The sequence below is a fragment of the Carassius gibelio genome, chromosome B3 (assembly GCF_023724105.1).
Source record: "Carassius gibelio isolate Cgi1373 ecotype wild population from Czech Republic chromosome B3, carGib1.2-hapl.c, whole genome shotgun sequence".
Classification (NCBI taxonomy): Eukaryota; Metazoa; Chordata; class Actinopteri; order Cypriniformes; family Cyprinidae; genus Carassius; species Carassius gibelio.
This window is the reverse complement of record NC_068398.1, coordinates 41,036,819-41,055,086: the sequence shown is the minus strand read 5'-3', so window position 1 is coordinate 41,055,086 and position 18,268 is coordinate 41,036,819. Positions and strand designations below refer to the sequence as shown.

The 18,268-nt window shown below is 48.4% G+C and overlaps 1 protein-coding gene and 33 non-coding genes across 36 annotated transcripts in view; all 34 read right to left on the bottom strand.

Annotated features, from left to right (window-relative positions):
• LOC127953344 (zinc finger protein 271-like) overlaps positions 1-18,268 on the bottom strand; it is an 838,866-nt gene that overhangs the window by 517,682 nt on the left and 302,916 nt on the right. The window lies entirely within an intron of this gene.
• Positions 59-140, bottom strand: trnal-aag (transfer RNA leucine (anticodon AAG)). Its single transcript has one exon. It is a non-coding gene; the product is annotated as a tRNA-Leu (tRNA).
• On the bottom strand, positions 535-616 carry trnal-uag (transfer RNA leucine (anticodon UAG)). The gene has a single exon. It is a non-coding gene; the product is annotated as a tRNA-Leu (tRNA).
• On the bottom strand, positions 1,040-1,121 carry trnal-aag (transfer RNA leucine (anticodon AAG)). The gene has a single exon. It is a non-coding gene; the product is annotated as a tRNA-Leu (tRNA).
• Positions 1,766-1,847, bottom strand: trnal-uag (transfer RNA leucine (anticodon UAG)). The gene has a single exon. It is a non-coding gene; the product is annotated as a tRNA-Leu (tRNA).
• On the bottom strand, positions 2,335-2,416 carry trnal-aag (transfer RNA leucine (anticodon AAG)). The gene has a single exon. It is a non-coding gene; the product is annotated as a tRNA-Leu (tRNA).
• On the bottom strand, positions 2,811-2,892 carry trnal-uag (transfer RNA leucine (anticodon UAG)). Its single transcript has one exon. It is a non-coding gene; the product is annotated as a tRNA-Leu (tRNA).
• Positions 3,380-3,461, bottom strand: trnal-aag (transfer RNA leucine (anticodon AAG)). The gene has a single exon. It is a non-coding gene; the product is annotated as a tRNA-Leu (tRNA).
• Positions 3,856-3,937, bottom strand: trnal-uag (transfer RNA leucine (anticodon UAG)). Its single transcript has one exon. It is a non-coding gene; the product is annotated as a tRNA-Leu (tRNA).
• trnal-aag (transfer RNA leucine (anticodon AAG)) lies at positions 4,361-4,442 on the bottom strand. The gene has a single exon. It is a non-coding gene; the product is annotated as a tRNA-Leu (tRNA).
• Positions 4,819-4,900, bottom strand: trnal-uag (transfer RNA leucine (anticodon UAG)). Its single transcript has one exon. It is a non-coding gene; the product is annotated as a tRNA-Leu (tRNA).
• trnal-aag (transfer RNA leucine (anticodon AAG)) lies at positions 5,388-5,469 on the bottom strand. The gene has a single exon. It is a non-coding gene; the product is annotated as a tRNA-Leu (tRNA).
• Positions 5,864-5,945, bottom strand: trnal-uag (transfer RNA leucine (anticodon UAG)). Its single transcript has one exon. It is a non-coding gene; the product is annotated as a tRNA-Leu (tRNA).
• On the bottom strand, positions 6,936-7,017 carry trnal-aag (transfer RNA leucine (anticodon AAG)). The gene has a single exon. It is a non-coding gene; the product is annotated as a tRNA-Leu (tRNA).
• On the bottom strand, positions 7,394-7,475 carry trnal-uag (transfer RNA leucine (anticodon UAG)). The gene has a single exon. It is a non-coding gene; the product is annotated as a tRNA-Leu (tRNA).
• Positions 7,899-7,980, bottom strand: trnal-aag (transfer RNA leucine (anticodon AAG)). Its single transcript has one exon. It is a non-coding gene; the product is annotated as a tRNA-Leu (tRNA).
• trnal-uag (transfer RNA leucine (anticodon UAG)) lies at positions 8,357-8,438 on the bottom strand. The gene has a single exon. It is a non-coding gene; the product is annotated as a tRNA-Leu (tRNA).
• trnal-aag (transfer RNA leucine (anticodon AAG)) lies at positions 8,926-9,007 on the bottom strand. Its single transcript has one exon. It is a non-coding gene; the product is annotated as a tRNA-Leu (tRNA).
• On the bottom strand, positions 9,402-9,483 carry trnal-uag (transfer RNA leucine (anticodon UAG)). The gene has a single exon. It is a non-coding gene; the product is annotated as a tRNA-Leu (tRNA).
• On the bottom strand, positions 9,907-9,988 carry trnal-aag (transfer RNA leucine (anticodon AAG)). The gene has a single exon. It is a non-coding gene; the product is annotated as a tRNA-Leu (tRNA).
• On the bottom strand, positions 10,365-10,446 carry trnal-uag (transfer RNA leucine (anticodon UAG)). Its single transcript has one exon. It is a non-coding gene; the product is annotated as a tRNA-Leu (tRNA).
• trnal-aag (transfer RNA leucine (anticodon AAG)) lies at positions 10,934-11,015 on the bottom strand. The gene has a single exon. It is a non-coding gene; the product is annotated as a tRNA-Leu (tRNA).
• trnal-uag (transfer RNA leucine (anticodon UAG)) lies at positions 11,392-11,473 on the bottom strand. The gene has a single exon. It is a non-coding gene; the product is annotated as a tRNA-Leu (tRNA).
• Positions 11,961-12,042, bottom strand: trnal-aag (transfer RNA leucine (anticodon AAG)). The gene has a single exon. It is a non-coding gene; the product is annotated as a tRNA-Leu (tRNA).
• Positions 12,437-12,518, bottom strand: trnal-uag (transfer RNA leucine (anticodon UAG)). Its single transcript has one exon. It is a non-coding gene; the product is annotated as a tRNA-Leu (tRNA).
• On the bottom strand, positions 13,509-13,590 carry trnal-aag (transfer RNA leucine (anticodon AAG)). The gene has a single exon. It is a non-coding gene; the product is annotated as a tRNA-Leu (tRNA).
• Positions 13,967-14,048, bottom strand: trnal-uag (transfer RNA leucine (anticodon UAG)). Its single transcript has one exon. It is a non-coding gene; the product is annotated as a tRNA-Leu (tRNA).
• On the bottom strand, positions 14,536-14,617 carry trnal-aag (transfer RNA leucine (anticodon AAG)). Its single transcript has one exon. It is a non-coding gene; the product is annotated as a tRNA-Leu (tRNA).
• Positions 15,012-15,093, bottom strand: trnal-uag (transfer RNA leucine (anticodon UAG)). The gene has a single exon. It is a non-coding gene; the product is annotated as a tRNA-Leu (tRNA).
• On the bottom strand, positions 16,084-16,165 carry trnal-aag (transfer RNA leucine (anticodon AAG)). Its single transcript has one exon. It is a non-coding gene; the product is annotated as a tRNA-Leu (tRNA).
• trnal-uag (transfer RNA leucine (anticodon UAG)) lies at positions 16,542-16,623 on the bottom strand. The gene has a single exon. It is a non-coding gene; the product is annotated as a tRNA-Leu (tRNA).
• On the bottom strand, positions 17,047-17,128 carry trnal-aag (transfer RNA leucine (anticodon AAG)). Its single transcript has one exon. It is a non-coding gene; the product is annotated as a tRNA-Leu (tRNA).
• On the bottom strand, positions 17,505-17,586 carry trnal-uag (transfer RNA leucine (anticodon UAG)). The gene has a single exon. It is a non-coding gene; the product is annotated as a tRNA-Leu (tRNA).
• trnal-aag (transfer RNA leucine (anticodon AAG)) lies at positions 18,074-18,155 on the bottom strand. Its single transcript has one exon. It is a non-coding gene; the product is annotated as a tRNA-Leu (tRNA).

The window sequence follows — 18,268 nt, the reverse complement described above, 5'->3', positions numbered from 1 at the left end:
TTGGACGTTCACGCAGCATCACTTTGAGCAGCCACAGCAGTCTTCCAAAAGCATCTATTGGCAGCGGTGGGATTCGAACCCACGCCCCCGAAGAGACTGGAGCCTTAATCCAGCGCCTTGGACCGCTCGGCCACGCTACCCTGCACTCCTGCGCTCTCCGGCTCGCTAAGACCGGTGGAAAGGCCTCCCTGATGCTGACTAGGGCGAAAAGCTGCATTCTAATCCTGTTTTTCGTAAAACAAACCTGATCCCTAGCAGGTTAGGGCTTGCGGCAATGTTGCTGTCACAGCAAGTCTGAGGCGAATTCTGAAGAACAGATCAACACAGGATTGACTAAAATCGTCAGCAATGAAACTTTCGGTAGTCACTTAACCACAGAGGAGAACAGTGCCCCGGGAGCAGGACTCAGTCTGACTGCTTTAGCAGAAAGGAGATAGGCTGAGCACCTGGCCGCTGAAAGGCAAAGTGTACTCTCACCACGTTTTCAGAACCTTCATCGAGTACACACAGGGCCTCTGTAATTAAAACCACAGCTGGCAGCGGTGGGATTCGAACCCACGCCCCCAGAGAGACTGGAGCCTAAATCCAGCGCCTTAGACCACTCGGCCACGCTACCAGGTTGATAGTTTCTTTCCATTCCTTTTTCCACCTTCCACCTTCCGGAAATAGAGGCAACGCTACCACACTAAGCCCTTTTCAATGAGTAAAACTGGCTGTTTCCATCCTTTTGCCTACTTATTGCTTTCCACTGTTATTTTTTTCAATGAGTAAAACTGGCTGTTTCCATCCTTTTGCCTACTTATTGCTTTCCACTGTTATTTTATTCAAGCGATTTTTCCTGTTTTGAAGTAACTTCACTGTGATTGTAAACTATTGACGTCCCTGCTTCAACACGGTGCATCTGTAAGGAAGGAGCAGAGGCCGTGACAGGCTTTCAGCACCGACTTGGCTGAATTGCAAGGAATGTAAAAGCGGCTGAATTTGGACGTTCACGCAGCATCACTTTGAGCAGCCACAGCAGTCTTCCAAAAGCATCTACTGGCAGCGGTGGGATTCGAACCCACGCCCCCGAAGAGACTGGAGCCTTAATCCAGCGCCTTGGACCGCTCGGCCACGCTACCCTGCACTCCTGCGCTCTCCGGCTCGCTAAGACCGGTGGAAAGGCCTCCCTGATGCTGACTAGGGCGAAAAGCTGCATTCTAATCCTGTTTTTCGTAAAACAAACCTGAAACCTGGGGGTAAGGAAGGAGCAGAGGCCGTGACAGGCTTTCAGCACCGACTTGGCTGAATTGCAAGGAATGTAAAAGCGGCTGAATTTGGACGTTCACGCAGCATCACTTTGAGCAGCCACAGCAGTCTTCCAAAAGCATCCTGCACTCCTGCGCTCTCCGGCTCTCTAAGACCGGTGGAAAGGCCTCCCTGATGCTGACTAGGGCGAAAAGCTGCATTCTAATCCTGTTTTTCGTAAAACAAACCAGATCCCTAGCAGGTTAGGGCTTGCGGCAATGTTGCTGTCACAGCAAGTCTGAGGCGAATTCTGAAGAACAGATCAACACAGGATTGACTAAAATCGTCAGCAATGAAACTTTCGGTAGTCACTTAACCACAGAGGAGAACAGTGCCCCGGGAGCAGGACTCAGTCTGACTGCTTTAGCAGAAAGGAGATAGGCTGAGCACCTGGCCGCTGAAAGGCAAAGTGTACTCTCACCACGTTTTCAGAACCTTCATCGAGTACACACAGGGCCTCTGTAATTAAAACCACTGCTGGCAGCGGTGGGATTCGAACCCACGCCCCCAGAGAGACTGGAGCCTAAATCCAGCGCCTTAGACCACTCGGCCACGCTACCAGGTTGATAGTTTCTTTCCATTCCTTTTTCCACCTTCCACCTTCCGGAAATAGAGGCAACGCTACCACACTAAGCCCTTTTCAATGAGTAAAACTGGCTGTTTCCATCCTTTTGCCTACTTATTGCTTTCCACTGTTATTTTTTTCAATGAGTAAAACTGGCTGTTTCCATCCTTTTGCCTACTTATTGCTTTCCACTGTTATTTTTTTCAATGAGTAAAACTGGCTGTTTCCATCCTTTTGCCTACTTATTGCTTTCCACTGTTATTTTATTCAAGCGATTTTTCCTGTTTTGAAGTAACTTCACTGTGATTGTAAACTATTGACGTCCCTGCTTCAACACGGTGCATCTGTAAGGAAGGAGCAGAGGCCGTGACAGGCTTTCAGCACCGACTTGGCTGAATTGCAAGGAATGTAAAAGCGGCTGAATTTGGACGTTCACGCAGCATCACTTTGAGCAGCCACAGCAGTCTTCCAAAAGCATCTACTGGCAGCGGTGGGATTCGAACCCACGCCCCCGAAGAGACTGGAGCCTTAATCCAGCGCCTTGGACCGCTCGGCCACGCTACCCTGCACTCCTGCGCTCTCCGGCTTGCTAAGACCGGTGGAAAGGCCTCCCTGATGCTGACTAGGGCGAAAAGCTGCATTCTAATCCTGTTTTTCGTAAAACAAACCTGATCCCTAGCAGGTTAGGGTTTGCGGCAATGTTGCTGTCACAGCAAGTCTGAGGCGAATTCTGAAGAACAGATCAACACAGGATTGACTAAAATCGTCAGCAATGAAACTTTCGGTAGTCACTTAACCACAGAGGAGAACAGTGCCCCGGGAGCAGGACTCAGTCTGACTGCTTTAGCAGAAAGGAGATAGGCTGAGCACCTGGCCGCTGAAAGGCAAAGTGTACTCTCACCACGTTTTCAGAACCTTCATCGAGTACACACAGGGCCTCTGTAATTAAAACCACAGCTGGCAGCGGTGGGATTCGAACCCACGCCCCCAGAGAGACTGGAGCCTAAATCCAGCGCCTTAGACCACTCGGCCACGCTACCAGGTTGATAGTTTCTTTCCATTCCTTTTTCCACCTTCCACCTTCCGGAAATAGAGGCAACGCTACCACACTAAGCCCTTTTCAATGAGTAAAACTGGCTGTTTCCATCCTTTTGCCTACTTATTGCTTTCCACTGTTATTTTTTTCAATGAGTAAAACTGGCTGTTTCCATCCTTTTGCCTACTTATTGCTTTCCACTGTTATTTTTTTCAATGAGTAAAACTGGCTGTTTCCATCCTTTTGCCTACTTATTGCTTTCCACTGTTATTTTATTCAAGCGATTTTTCCTGTTTTGAAGTAACTTCACTGTGATTGTAAACTATTGACGTCCCTGCTTCAACACGGTGCATCTGTAAGGAAGGAGCAGAGGCCGTGACAGGCTTTCAGCACCGACTTGGCTGAATTGCAAGGAATGTAAAAGCGGCTGAATTTGGACGTTCACGCAGCATCACTTTGAGCAGCCACAGCAGTCTTCCAAAAGCATCTACTGGCAGCGGTGGGATTCGAACCCACGCCCCCGAAGAGACTGGAGCCTTAATCCAGCGCCTTGGACCGCTCGGCCACGCTACCCTGCACTCCTGCGCTCTCCGGCTCGCTAAGACCGGTGGAAAGGCCTCCCTGATGCTGACTAGGGCGAAAAGCTGCATTCTAATACTGTTTTTCGTAAAACAAACCTGATCCCTAGCAGGTTAGGGTTTGCGGCAATGTTGCTGTCACAGCAAGTCTGAGGCGAATTCTGAAGAACAGATCAACACATGATTGACTAAAATCGTCAGCAATGAAACTTTCGGTAGTCACTTAACCACAGAGGAGAACAGTGCCCCGGGAGCAGGACTCAGTCTGACTGCTTTAGCAGAAAGGAGATAGGCTGAGCACCTGGCCGCTGAAAGGCAAAGTGTACTCTCACCACGTTTTCAGAACCTTCATCGAGTACACACAGGGCCTCTGTAATTAAAACCACAGCTGGCAGCGGTGGGATTCGAACCCACGCCCCCAGAGAGACTGGAGCCTAAATCCAGCGCCTTAGACCACTCGGCCACGCTACCAGGTTGATAGTTTCTTTCCATTCCTTTTTCCAGCTTCCACCTTCCGGAAATAGAGGCAACGCTACCACACTAAGCCCTTTTCAATGAGTAAAACTGGCTGTTTCCATCCTTTTGCCTACTTATTGCTTTCCACTGTTATTTTTTTCAATGAGTAAAACTGGCTGTTTCCATCCTTTTGCCTACTTATTGCTTTCCACTGTTATTTTATTCAAGCGATTTTTCCTGTTTTGAAGTAACTTCACTGTGATTGTAAACTATTGACGTCCCTGCTTCAACACGGTGCATCTGTAAGGAAGGAGCAGAGGCCGTGACAGGCTTTCAGCACCGACTTGGCTGAATTGCAAGGAATGTAAAAGCGGCTGAATTTGGACGTTCACGCAGCATCACTTTGCGCAGCCACAGCAGTCTTCCAAAAGCATCTACTGGCAGCGGTGGGATTCGAACCCACGCCCCCGAAGAGACTGGAGCCTTAATCCAGCGCCTTGGACCGCTCGGCCACGCTACCCTGCACTCCTAAGCTCTCCGGCTCGCTAAGACCGGTGGAAAGGCCTCCCTGATGCTGACTAGAGCGAAAAGCTGCATTCTAATCCTGTTTTTCGTAAAACAAACCTGATCCCTAGCAGGTTAGGGCTTGCGGCAATGTTGTTGTCACAGCAAGTCTGAGGCGAGTTCTGAAGAACAGATCAACACAGTATTGACTAAAATCGTCAGCAATGACTTAACCACAGAGAACAGTGCCCCGGGAGCAGGACTCAGTCTGACTGCTTTAGCAGAAAGGAGATAGGCTGAGCACCTGGCCGCTGAAAGGCAAAGTGTACTCTCACCACGTTTTCAGAACCTTCATCGAGTACACAAAGGGCCTCTGTAATTAAAACCACAGCTGGCAGCGGTGAGATTCGAACCCACGCCCCCAGAGAGACTGGAGCCTAAATCCAGCGCCTTAGACCACTCGGCCACGCTACCAGGTTGATAGTTTCTTTCCATTCCTTTTTCCACCTTCCACCTTCCGGAAATAGAGGCAACGCTACCACACTAAGCCCTTTTCAATGAGTAAAACTGGCTGTTTCCATCCTTTTGCCTACTTATTGCTTTCCACTGTTATTTTTTTCAATGAGTAAAACTGGCTGTTTCCATCCTTTTGCCTACTTATTGCTTTCCACTGTTATTTTTTTCAATGAGTAAAACTGGCTGTTTCCATCCTTTTGCCTACTTATTGCTTTCCACTGTTATTTTATTCAAGCGATTTTTCCTGTTTTGAAGTAACTTCACTGTGATTGTAAACTATTGACGTCCCTGCTTCAACACGGTGCATCTGTAAGGAAGGAGCAGAGGCCGTGACAGGCTTTCAGCACCGACTTGGCTGAATTGCAAGGAATGTAAAAGCGGCTGAATTTGGACGTTCACGCAGCATCACTTTGAGCAGCCACAGCAGTCTTCCAAAAGCATCTACTGGCAGAGGTGGGATTCGAACCCACGCCCCCGAAGAGACTGGAGCCTTAATCCAGCGCCTTGGACCGCTCGGCCACGCTACCCTGCACTCCTGCGCTCTCCGGCTCGCTAAGACCGGTGGAAAGGCCTCCCTGATGCTGACTAGGGCGAAAAGCTGCATTCTAATCCTGTTTTTCGTAAAACAAACCTGATCCCTAGCAGGTTAGGGCTTGCGGCAATGTTGCTGTCACAGCAAGTCTGAGGCGAATTCTGAAGAACAGATCAACACAGGATTGACTAAAATCGTCAGCAATGAAACTTTCGGTAGTCACTTAACCACAGAGGAGAACAGTGCCCCGGGAGCAGGACTCAGTCTGACTGCTTTAGCAGAAAGGAGATAGGCTGAGCACCTGGCCGCTGAAAGGCAAAGTGTACTCTCACCACGTTTTCAGAACCTTCATCGAGTACACACAGGGCCTCTGTAATTAAAACCACTGCTGGCAGCGGTGGGATTCGAACCCACGCCCCCAGAGAGACTGGAGCCTAAATCCAGCGCCTTAGACCACAAGGCCACACTACCAGATTGATAGTTTCTTTCCATTCCTTTTTCCGCCTTCCACCTTCCGGAAATAGAGGCAACGCTACCACACTAAGCCCTTTTCAATGAGTAAAACTGGCTGTTTCCATCCTTTTGCCTACTTATTGCTTTCCACTGTTATTTTTTTAAAAGAGTAAAACTGGTTGTTTCCATCCTTTTGCCTACTTATTGCTTTCCACTGTTATTTTTTTCAATGAGTAAAACTGTCTGTTTCCATCCTTTTGCCTACTTATTGCTTTCCACTGTTATTTTATTCAAGCGATTTTTCCTGTTTTGAAGTAACTTCACTGTGATTGTAAACTATTGACGTCCCTGCTTCAACACGGTGCATCTGTAAGGAAGGAGCAGAGGCCGTGACAGGCTTTCAGCACCGACTTGGCTGAATTGCAAGGAATGTAAAAGCGGCTGAATTTGGACGTTCACGCAGCATCACTTTGCGCAGCCACAGCAGTCTTCCAAAAGCATCTACTGGCAGCGGTGGGATTCGAACCCACGACCCCGAAGAGACTGGAGCCTTAATCCAGCGCCTTGGACCGCTTTCACTTAAAATTTTCACTTAAAATTTTCACTTAAAATTTCCACCTTCCACCTTCCGGAAATAGAGGCAACGCTACCACACTAAGCCCTTTTCAATGAGTAAAACTGGCTGTTTCCATCCTTTTGCCTACTTATTGCTTTCCACTGTTATTTTTTTCAATGAGTAAAACTGGTTGTTTCCATCCTTTTGCCTACTTATTGCTTTCCACTGTTATTTTATTCAAGCGATTTTTCCTGTTTTGAAGTAACTTCACTGTGATTGTAAACTATTGACGTCCCTGCTTCAACACGGTGCATCTGTAAGGAAGGAGCAGAGGCCGTGACAGGCTTTCAGCACCGACTTGGCTGAATTGCAAGGAATGTAAAAGCGGCTGAATTTGGACGTTCACGCAGCATCACTTTGCGCAGCCACAGCAGTCTTCCAAAAGCATCTACTGGCAGCGGTGGGATTCGAACCCACGCCCCCGAAGAGACTGGAGCCTTAATCCAGCGCCTTGGACCGCTCGGCCACGCTACCCTGCACTCCTGCGCTCTCCGGCTCGCTAAGACCGGTGGAAAGGCCTCCCTGATGCTGACTAGGGCGAAAAGCTGCATTCTAATCCTGTTTTTCGTAAAACAAACCTGATCCCTAGCAGGTTAGGGCTTGCGGCAATGTTGCTGTCACAGCAAGTCTGAGGTGAGTTCTGAAGAACAGATCAACACAGTATTGACTAAAATCGTCAGCAATGACTTAAGCACAGAGAACAGTGCCCCGGGAGCAGGACTCAGTCTGACTGCTTTAGCAGAAAGGAGATAGGCTGAGCACCTGGCCGCTGAAAGGCAAAGTGTACTCTCACCACGTTTTCAGAACCTTCATCGAGTACACACAGGGCCTCTGTAATTAAAACCACAGCTGGCAGCGGTGGGATTCGAACCCACGCCCCCAGAGAGACTGGAGCCTAAATCCAGCGCCTTAGACCACTCGGCCACGCTACCAGATTGATAGTTTCTTTCCATTCCTTTTTCCGCCTTCCACCTTCCGGAAATAGAGGCAACGCTACCACACTAAGCCCTTTTCAATGAGTAAAACTGGCTGTTTCCATCCTTTTGCCTACTTATTGCTTTCCACTGTTATTTTTTTCAATGAGTAAAACTGGCTGTTTCCATCCTTTTGCCTACTTATTGCTTTCCACTGTTATTTTATTCAAGCGATTTTTCCTGTTTTGAAGTAACTTCACTGTGATTGTAAACTATTGACGTCCCTGCTTCAACACGGTGCATCTGTAAGGAAGGAGCAGAGGCCGTGACAGGCTTTCAGCACCGACTTGGCTGAATTGCAAGGAATGTAAAAGCGGCTGAATTTGGACGTTCACGCAGCATCACTTTGCGCAGCCACAGCAGTCTTCCAAAAGCATCTACTGGCAGCGGTGGGATTCGAACCCACGCCCCCGAAGAGACTGGAGCCTTAATCCAGCGCCTTGGACCGCTCGGCCACGCTACCCTGCACTCCTGCGCTCTCCGGCTCGCTAAGACCGGTGGAAAGGCCTCCCTGATGCTGACTAGGGCGAAAAGCTGCATTCTAATCCTGTTTTTCGTAAAACAAACCTGATCCCTAGCAGGTTAGGGCTTGCGGCAATGTTGTTGTCACAGCAAGTCTGAGGCGAGTTCTGAAGAACAGATCAACACAGTATTGACTAAAATCGTCAGCAATGACTTAACCACAGAGAACAGTGCCCCGGGAGCAGGACTCAGTCTGACTGCTTTAGCAGAAAGGAGATAGGCTGAGCACCTGGCCGCTGAAAGGCAAAGTGTACTCTCACCACGTTTTCAGAACCTTCATCGAGTACACACAGGGCCTCTGTAATTAAAACCACAGCTGGCAGCGGTGGGATTCGAACCCACGCCCCCAGAGAGACTGGAGCCTAAATCCAGCGCCTTAGACCACTCGGCCACGCTACCAGATTGATAGTTTCTTTCCATTCCTTTTTCCGCCTTCCACCTTCCGGAAATAGAGGCAACGCTACCACACTAAGCCCTTTTCAATGAGTAAAACTGGCTGTTTCCATCCTTTTGCCTACTTATTGCTTTCCACTGTTATTTTTTTCAATGAGTAAAACTGGCTGTTTCCATCCTTTTGCCTACTTATTGCTTTCCACTGTTATTTTTTTCAATGAGTAAAACTGGCTGTTTCCATCCTTTTGCCTACTTATTGCTTTCCACTGTTATTTTATTCAAGCGATTTTTCCTGTTTTGAAGTAACTTCACTGTGATTGTAAACTATTGACGTCCCTGCTTCAACACGGTGCATCTGTAAGGAAGGAGCAGAGGCCGTGACAGGCTTTCAGCACCGACTTGGCTGAATTGCAAGGAATGTAAAAGCGGCTGAATTTGGACGTTCACGCAGCATCACTTTGAGCAGCCACAGCAGTCTTCCAAAAGCATCTACTGGCAGCGGTGGGATTCGAACCCACGACCCCAAAGAGACTGGAGCCTTAATCCAGCGCCTTGGACCGCTCGGCCACGCTACCCTGCACTCCTGCGCTCTCCGGCTCGCTAAGACCGGTAGAAAGGCCTCCCTGATGCTGACTAGGGCGAAAAGCTGCATTCTAATCCTGTTTTTCGTAAAACAAACCTGATCCCTAGCAGGTTAGGGCTTGTGGCAATGTTGCTGTCACAGCAAGTCTGAGGCGAATTCTGAAGAACAGATCAACACAGGATTGACTAAAATCGTCAGCAATGAAACTTTCGGTAGTCACTTAACCACAGAGGAGAACAGTGCCCCGGGAGCAGGACTCAGTCTGACTGCTTTAGCAGAAAGGAGATAGGCTGAGCACCTGGCCGCTGAAAGGCAAAGTGTACTCTCACCACGTTTTCAGAACCTTCATCGAGTACACACAGGGCCTCTGTAATTAAAACCACAGCTGGCAGCGGTGGGATTCGAACCCACGCCCCCAGAGAGACTGGAGCCTAAATCCAGCGCCTTAGACCACTCGGCCACGCTACCAGGTTGATAGTTTCTTTCCATTCCTTTTTCCACCTTCCACCTTCCGGAAATAGAGGCAACGCTACCACACTAAGCCCTTTTCAATGAGTAAAACTGGCTGTTTCCATCCTTTTGCCTACTTATTGCTTTCCACTGTTATTTTTTTCAATGAGTAAAACTGGCTGTTTCCATCCTTTTGCCTACTTATTGCTTTCCACTGTTATTTTATTCAAGCGATTTTTCCTGTTTTGAAGTAACTTCACTGTGATTGTAAACTATTGACGTCCCTGCTTCAACACGGTGCATCTGTAAGGAAGGAGCAGAGGCCGTGACAGGCTTTCAGCACCGACTTGGCTGAATTGCAAGGAATGTAAAAGCGGCTGAATTTGGACGTTCACGCAGCATCACTTTGCGCAGCCACAGCAGTCTTCCAAAAGCATCTACTGGCAGTGGTGGGATTCGAACCCACGCCCCCGAAGAGACTGGAGCCTTAATCCAGCGCCTTGGACCGCTCGGCCACGCTACCCTGCACTCCTGCGCTCTCCGGCTCGCTAAGACCGGTGGAAAGGCCTCCCTGATGCTGACTAGGGCGAAAAGCTGCATTCTAATCCTGTTTTTCGTAAAACAAACCTGATCCCTAGCAGGTTAGGGCTTGCGGCAATGTTGCTGTCACAGCAAGTCTGAGGTGAGTTCTGAAGAACAGATCAACACAGTATTGACTAAAATCGTCAGCAATGACTTAACCACAGAGAACAGTGCCCCGGGAGCAGGACTCAGTCTGACTGCTTTAGCAGAAAGGAGATAGGCTGAGCACCTGGCCGCTGAAAGGCAAAGTGTACTCTCACCACGTTTTCAGAACCTTCATCGAGTACACACAGGGCCTCTGTAATTAAAACCACAGCTGGCAGCGGTGGGATTCGAACCCACGCCCCCAGAGAGACTGGAGCCTAAATCCAGCGCCTTAGACCACTCGGCCACGCTACCAGATTGATAGTTTCTTTCCATTCCTTTTTCCGCCTTCCACCTTCCGGAAATAGAGGCAACGCTACCACACTAAGCCCTTTTCAATGAGTAAAACTGGCTGTTTCCATCCTTTTGCCTACTTATTGCTTTCCACTGTTATTTTTTTCAATGAGTAAAACTGGCTGTTTCCATCCTTTTGCCTACTTATTGCTTTCCACTGTTATTTTTTTCAATGAGTAAAACTGGCTGTTTCCATCCTTTTGCCTACTTATTGCTTTCCACTGTTATTTTATTCAAGCGATTTTTCCTGTTTTGAAGTAACTTCACTGTGATTGTAAACTATTGACGTCCCTGCTTCAACACGGTGCATCTGTAAGGAAGGAGCAGAGGCCGTGACAGGCTTTCAGCACCGACTTGGCTGAATTGCAAGGAATGTAAAAGCGGCTGAATTTGGACGTTCACGCAGCATCACTTTGAGCAGCCACAGCAGTCTTCCAAAAGCATCTACTGGCAGCGGTGGGATTCGAACCCACGCCCCCGAAGAGACTGGAGCCTTAATCCAGCGCCTTGGACCGCTCGGCCACGCTACCCTGCACTCCTGCGCTCTCCGGCTCGCTAAGACCGGTGGAAAGGCCTCCCTGATGCTGACTAGGGCGAAAAGCTGCATTCTAATCCTGTTTTTCGTAAAACAAACCTGATCCCTAGCAGGTTAGGGCTTGCGGCAATGTTGCTGTCACAGCAAGTCTGAGGTGAGTTCTGAAGAACAGATCAACACAGTATTGACTAAAATCGTCAGCAATGACTTAACCACAGAGAACAGTGCCCCGGGAGCAGGACTCAGTCTGACTGCTTTAGCAGAAAGGAGATAGGCTGAGCACCTGGCCGCTGAAAGGCAAAGTGTACTCTCACCACGTTTTCAGAACCTTCATCGAGTACACACAGGGCCTCTGTAATTAAAACCACAGCTGGCAGCGGTGGGATTCGAACCCACGCCCCCAGAGAGACTGGAGCCTAAATCCAGCGCCTTAGACCACTCGGCCACGCTACCAGATTGATAGTTTCTTTCCATTCCTTTTTGCGCCTTCCACCTTCCGGAAATAGAGGCAACGCTACCACACTAAGCCCTTTTCAATGAGTAAAACTGGCTGTTTCCATCCTTTTGCCTACTTATTGCTTTCCACTGTTATTTTTTTCAATGAGTAAAACTGGCTGTTTCCATCCTTTTGCCTACTTATTGCTTTCCACTGTTATTTTTTTCAATGAGTAAAACTGGCTGTTTCCATCCTTTTGCCTACTTATTGCTTTCCACTGTTATTTTATTCAAGCGATTTTTCCTGTTTTGAAGTAACTTCACTGTGATTGTAAACTATTGACGTCCCTGCTTCAACACGGTGCATCTGTAAGGAAGGAGCAGAGGCCGTGACAGGCTTTCAGCACCGACTTGGCTGAATTGCAAGGAATGTAAAAGCGGCTGAATTTGGACGTTCACGCAGCATCACTTTGAGCAGCCACAGCAGTCTTCCAAAAGCATCTACTGGCAGAGGTGGGATTCGAACCCACGCCCCCGAAGAGACTGGAGCCTTAATCCAGCGCCTTGGACCGCTCGGCCACGCTACCCTGCACTCCTGCGCTCTCCGGCTCGCTAAGACCGGTGGAAAGGCCTCCCTGATGCTGACTAGGGCGAAAAGCTGCATTCTAATCCTGTTTTTCGTAAAACAAACCTGATCCCTAGCAGGTTAGGGCTTGCGGCAATGTTGCTGTCACAGCAAGTCTGAGGCGAATTCTGAAGAACAGATCAACACAGGATTGACTAAAATCGTCAGCAATGAAACTTTCGGTAGTCACTTAACCACAGAGGAGAACAGTGCCCCGGGAGCAGGACTCAGTCTGACTGCTTTAGCAGAAAGGAGATAGGCTGAGCACCTGGCCGCTGAAAGGCAAAGTGTACTCTCACCACGTTTTCAGAACCTTCATCGAGTACACACAGGGCCTCTGTAATTAAAACCACTGCTGGCAGCGGTGGGATTCGAACCCACGCCCCCAGAGAGACTGGAGCCTAAATCCAGCGCCTTAGACCACAAGGCCACGCTACCAGATTGATAGTTTCTTTCCATTCCTTTTTCCGCCTTCCACCTTCCGGAAATAGAGGCAACGCTACCACACTAAGCCCTTTTCAATGAGTAAAACTGGCTGTTTCCATCCTTTTGCCTACTTATTGCTTTCCACTGTTATTTTTTTAAAAGAGTAAAACTGGTTGTTTCCATCCTTTTGCCTACTTATTGCTTTCCACTGTTATTTTTTTCAATGAGTAAAACTGTCTGTTTCCATCCTTTTGCCTACTTATTGCTTTCCACTGTTATTTTATTCAAGCGATTTTTCCTGTTTTGAAGTAACTTCACTGTGATTGTAAACTATTGACGTCCCTGCTTCAACACGGTGCATCTGTAAGGAAGGAGCAGAGGCCGTGACAGGCTTTCAGCACCGACTTGGCTGAATTGCAAGGAATGTAAAAGCGGCTGAATTTGGACGTTCACGCAGCATCACTTTGCGCAGCCACAGCAGTCTTCCAAAAGCATCTACTGGCAGCGGTGGGATTCGAACCCACGACCCCGAAGAGACTGGAGCCTTAATCCAGCGCCTTGGACCGCTTTCACTTAAAATTTTCACTTAAAATTTTCACTTAAAATTTCCACCTTCCACCTTCCGGAAATAGAGGCAACGCTACCACACTAAGCCCTTTTCAATGAGTAAAACTGGCTGTTTCCATCCTTTTGCCTACTTATTGCTTTCCACTGTTATTTTTTTCAATGAGTAAAACTGGCTGTTTCCATCCTTTTGCCTACTTATTGCTTTCCACTGTTATTTTATTCAAGCGATTTTTCCTGTTTTGAAGTAACTTCACTGTGATTGTAAACTATTGACGTCCCTGCTTCAACACGGTGCATCTGTAAGGAAGGAGCAGAGGCCGTGACAGGCTTTCAGCACCGACTTGGCTGAATTGCAAGGAATGTAAAAGCGGCTGAATTTGGACGTTCACGCAGCATCACTTTGCGCAGCCACAGCAGTCTTCCAAAAGCATCTACTGGCAGCGGTGGGATTCGAACCCACGCCCCCGAAGAGACTGGAGCCTTAATCCAGCGCCTTGGACCGCTCGGCCACGCTACCCTGCACTCCTAAGCTCTCCGGCTCGCTAAGACCGGTGGAAAGGCCTCCCTGATGCTGACTAGGGCGAAAAGCTGCATTCTAATCCTGTTTTTCGTAAAACAAACCTGATCCCTAGCAGGTTAGGGCTTGCGGCAATGTTGTTGTCACAGCAAGTCTGAGGCGAGTTCTGAAGAACAGATCAACACAGTATTGACTAAAATCGTCAGCAATGACTTAACCACAGAGAACAGTGCCCCGGGAGCAGGACTCAGTCTGACTGCTTTAGCAGAAAGGAGATAGGCTGAGCACCTGGCCGCTGAAAGGCAAAGTGTACTCTCACCACGTTTTCAGAACCTTCATCGAGTACACACAGGGCCTCTGTAATTAAAACCACAGCTGGCAGCGGTGAGATTCGAACCCACGCCCCCAGAGAGACTGGAGCCTAAATCCAGCGCCTTAGACCACTCGGCCACGCTACCAGGTTGATAGTTTCTTTCCATTCCTTTTTCCACCTTCCACCTTCCGGAAATAGAGGCAACGCTACCACACTAAGCCCTTTTCAATGAGTAAAACTGGCTGTTTCCATCCTTTTGCCTACTTATTGCTTTCCACTGTTATTTTTTTCAATGAGTAAAACTGGCTGTTTCCATCCTTTTGCCTACTTATTGCTTTCCACTGTTATTTTTTTCAATGAGTAAAACTGGCTGTTTCCATCCTTTTGCCTACTTATTGCTTTCCACTGTTATTTTATTCAAGCGATTTTTCCTGTTTTGAAGTAACTTCACTGTGATTGTAAACTATTGACGTCCCTGCTTCAACACGGTGCATCTGTAAGGAAGGAGCAGAGGCCGTGACAGGCTTTCAGCACCGACTTGGCTGAATTGCAAGGAATGTAAAAGCGGCTGAATTTGGACGTTCACGCAGCATCACTTTGAGCAGCCACAGCAGTCTTCCAAAAGCATCTACTGGCAGAGGTGGGATTCGAACCCACGCCCCCGAAGAGACTGGAGCCTTAATCCAGCGCCTTGGACCGCTCGGCCACGCTACCCTGCACTCCTGCGCTCTCCGGCTCGCTAAGACCGGTGGAAAGGCCTCCCTGATGCTGACTAGGGCGAAAAGCTGCATTCTAATCCTGTTTTTCGTAAAACAAACCTGATCCCTAGCAGGTTAGGGCTTGCGGCAATGTTGCTGTCACAGCAAGTCTGAGGCGAATTCTGAAGAACAGATCAACACAGGATTGACTAAAATCGTCAGCAATGAAACTTTCGGTAGTCACTTAACCACAGAGGAGAACAGTGCCCCGGGAGCAGGACTCAGTCTGACTGCTTTAGCAGAAAGGAGATAGGCTGAGCACCTGGCCGCTGAAAGGCAAAGTGTACTCTCACCACGTTTTCAGAACCTTCATCGAGTACACACAGGGCCTCTGTAATTAAAACCACTGCTGGCAGCGGTGGGATTCGAACCCACGCCCCCAGAGAGACTGGAGCCTAAATCCAGCGCCTTAGACCACAAGGCCACACTACCAGATTGATAGTTTCTTTCCATTCCTTTTTCCGCCTTCCACCTTCCGGAAATAGAGGCAACGCTACCACACTAAGCCCTTTTCAATGAGTAAAACTGGCTGTTTCCATCCTTTTGCCTACTTATTGCTTTCCACTGTTATTTTTTTAAAAGAGTAAAACTGGTTGTTTCCATCCTTTTGCCTACTTATTGCTTTCCACTGTTATTTTTTTCAATGAGTAAAACTGTCTGTTTCCATCCTTTTGCCTACTTATTGCTTTCCACTGTTATTTTATTCAAGCGATTTTTCCTGTTTTGAAGTAACTTCACTGTGATTGTAAACTATTGACGTCCCTGCTTCAACACGGTGCATCTGTAAGGAAGGAGCAGAGGCCGTGACAGGCTTTCAGCACCGACTTGGCTGAATTGCAAGGAATGTAAAAGCGGCTGAATTTGGACGTTCACGCAGCATCACTTTGCGCAGCCACAGCAGTCTTCCAAAAGCATCTACTGGCAGCGGTGGGATTCGAACCCACGACCCCGAAGAGACTGGAGCCTTAATCCAGCGCCTTGGACCGCTTTCACTTAAAATTTTCACTTAAAATTTTCACTTAAAATTTCCACCTTCCACCTTCCGGAAATAGAGGCAACGCTACCACACTAAGCCCTTTTCAATGAGTAAAACTGGCTGTTTCCATCCTTTTGCCTACTTATTGCTTTCCACTGTTATTTTTTTCAATGAGTAAAACTGGCTGTTTCCATCCTTTTGCCTACTTATTGCTTTCCACTGTTATTTTATTCAAGCGATTTTTCCTGTTTTGAAGTAACTTCACAGTGATTGTAAACTATTGACGTCCCTGCTTCAACACGGTGCATCTGTAAGGAAGGAGCAGAGGCCGTGACAGGCTTTCAGCACCGACTTGGCTGAATTGCAAGGAATGTAAAAGCGGCTGAATTTGGACGTTCACGCAGCATCACTTTGCGCAGCCACAGCAGTCTTCCAAAAGCATCTACTGGCAGCGGTGGGATTCGAACCCACGCCCCCGAAGAGACTGGAGCCTTAATCCAGCGCCTTGGACCGCTCGGCCACGCTACCCTGCACTCCTGCGCTCTCCGGCTCGCTAAGACCGGTGGAAAGGCCTCCCTGATGCTGACTAGGGCGAAAAGCTGCATTCTAATCCTGTTTTTCGTAAAACAAACCTGATCCCTAGCAGGTTAGGGCTTGCGGCAATGTTGCTGTCACAGCAAGTCTGAGGTGAGTTCTGAAGAACAGATCAACACAGTATTGACTAAAATCGTCAGCAATGACTTAAGCACAGAGAACAGTGCCCCGGGAGCAGGACTCAGTCTGACTGCTTTAGCAGAAAGGAGATAGGCTGAGCACCTGGCCGCTGAAAGGCAAAGTGTACTCTCACCACGTTTTCAGAACCTTCATCGAGTACACACAGGGCCTCTGTAATTAAAACCACAGCTGGCAGCGGTGGGATTCGAACCCACGCCCCCAGAGAGACTGGAGCCTAAATCCAGCGCCTTAGACCACTCGGCCACGCTACCAGATTGATAGTTTCTTTCCATTCCTTTTTCCGCCTTCCACCTTCCGGAAATAGAGGCAACGCTACCACACTAAGCCCTTTTCAATGAGTAAAACTGGCTGTTTCCATCCTTTTGCCTACTTATTGCTTTCCACTGTTATTTTTTTCAATGAGTAAAACTGGCTGTTTCCATCCTTTTGCCTACTTATTGCTTTCCACTGTTATTTTATTCAAGCGATTTTTCCTGTTTTGAAGTAACTTCACTGTGATTGTAAACTATTGACGTCCCTGCTTCAACACGGTGCATCTGTAAGGAAGGAGCAGAGGCCGTGACAGGCTTTCAGCACCGACTTGGCTGAATTGCAAGGAATGTAAAAGCGGCTGAATTTGGACGTTCACGCAGCATCACTTTGCGCAGCCACAGCAGTCTTCCAAAAGCATCTACTGGCAGCGGTGGGATTCGAACCCACGCCCCCGAAGAGACTGGAGCCTTAATCCAGCGCCTTGGACCGCTCGGCCACGCTACCCTGCACTCCTGCGCTCTCCGGCTCGCTAAGACCGGTGGAAAGGCCTCCCTGATGCTGACTAGGGCGAAAAGCTGCATTCTAATCCTGTTTTTCGTAAAACAAACCTGATCCCTAGCAGGTTAGGGCTTGCGGCAATGTTGTTGTCACAGCAAGTCTGAGGCGAGTTCTGAAGAACAGATCAACACAGTATTGACTAAAATCGTCAGCAATGACTTAACCACAGAGAACAGTGCCCCGGGAGCAGGACTCAGTCTGACTGCTTTAGCAGAAAGGAGATAGGCTGAGCACCTGGCCGCTGAAAGGCAAAGTGTACTCTCACCACGTTTTCAGAACCTTCATCGAGTACACACAGGGCCTCTGTAATTAAAACCACAGCTGGCAGCGGTGGGATTCGAACCCACGCCCCCAGAGAGACTGGAGCCTAAATCCAGCGCCTTAGACCACTCGGCCACGCTACCAGATTGATAGTTTCTTTCCATTCCTTTTTCCGCCTTCCACCTTCCGGAAATAGAGGCAACGCTACCACACTAAGCCCTTTTCAATGAGTAAAACTGGCTGTTTCCATCCTTTTGCCTACTTATTGCTTTCCACTGTTATTTTTTTCAATGAGTAAAACTGGCTGTTTCCATCCTTTTGCCTACTTATTGCTTTCCACTGTTATTTTTTTCAATGAGTAAAACTGGCTGTTTCCATCCTTTTGCCTACTTATTGCTTTCCACTGTTATTTTATTCAAGCGATTTTTCCTGTTTTGAAGTAACTTCACTGTGATTGTAAACTATTGACGTCCCTGCTTCAACACGGTGCATCTGTAAGGAAGGAGCAGAGGCCGTGACAGGCTTTCAGCACCGACTTGGCTGAATTGCAAGGAATGTAAAAGCGGCTGAATTTGGACGTTCACGCAGCATCACTTTGAGCAGCCACAGCAGTCTTCCAAAAGCATCTACTGGCAGCGGTGGGATTCGAACCCACGACCCCAAAGAGACTGGAGCCTTAATCCAGCGCCTTGGACCGCTCGGCCACGCTACCCTGCACTCCTGCGCTCTCCGGCTCGCTAAGACCGGTAGAAAGGCCTCCCTGATGCTGACTAGGGCGAAAAGCTGCATTCTAATCCTGTTTTTCGTAAAACAAACCTGATCCCT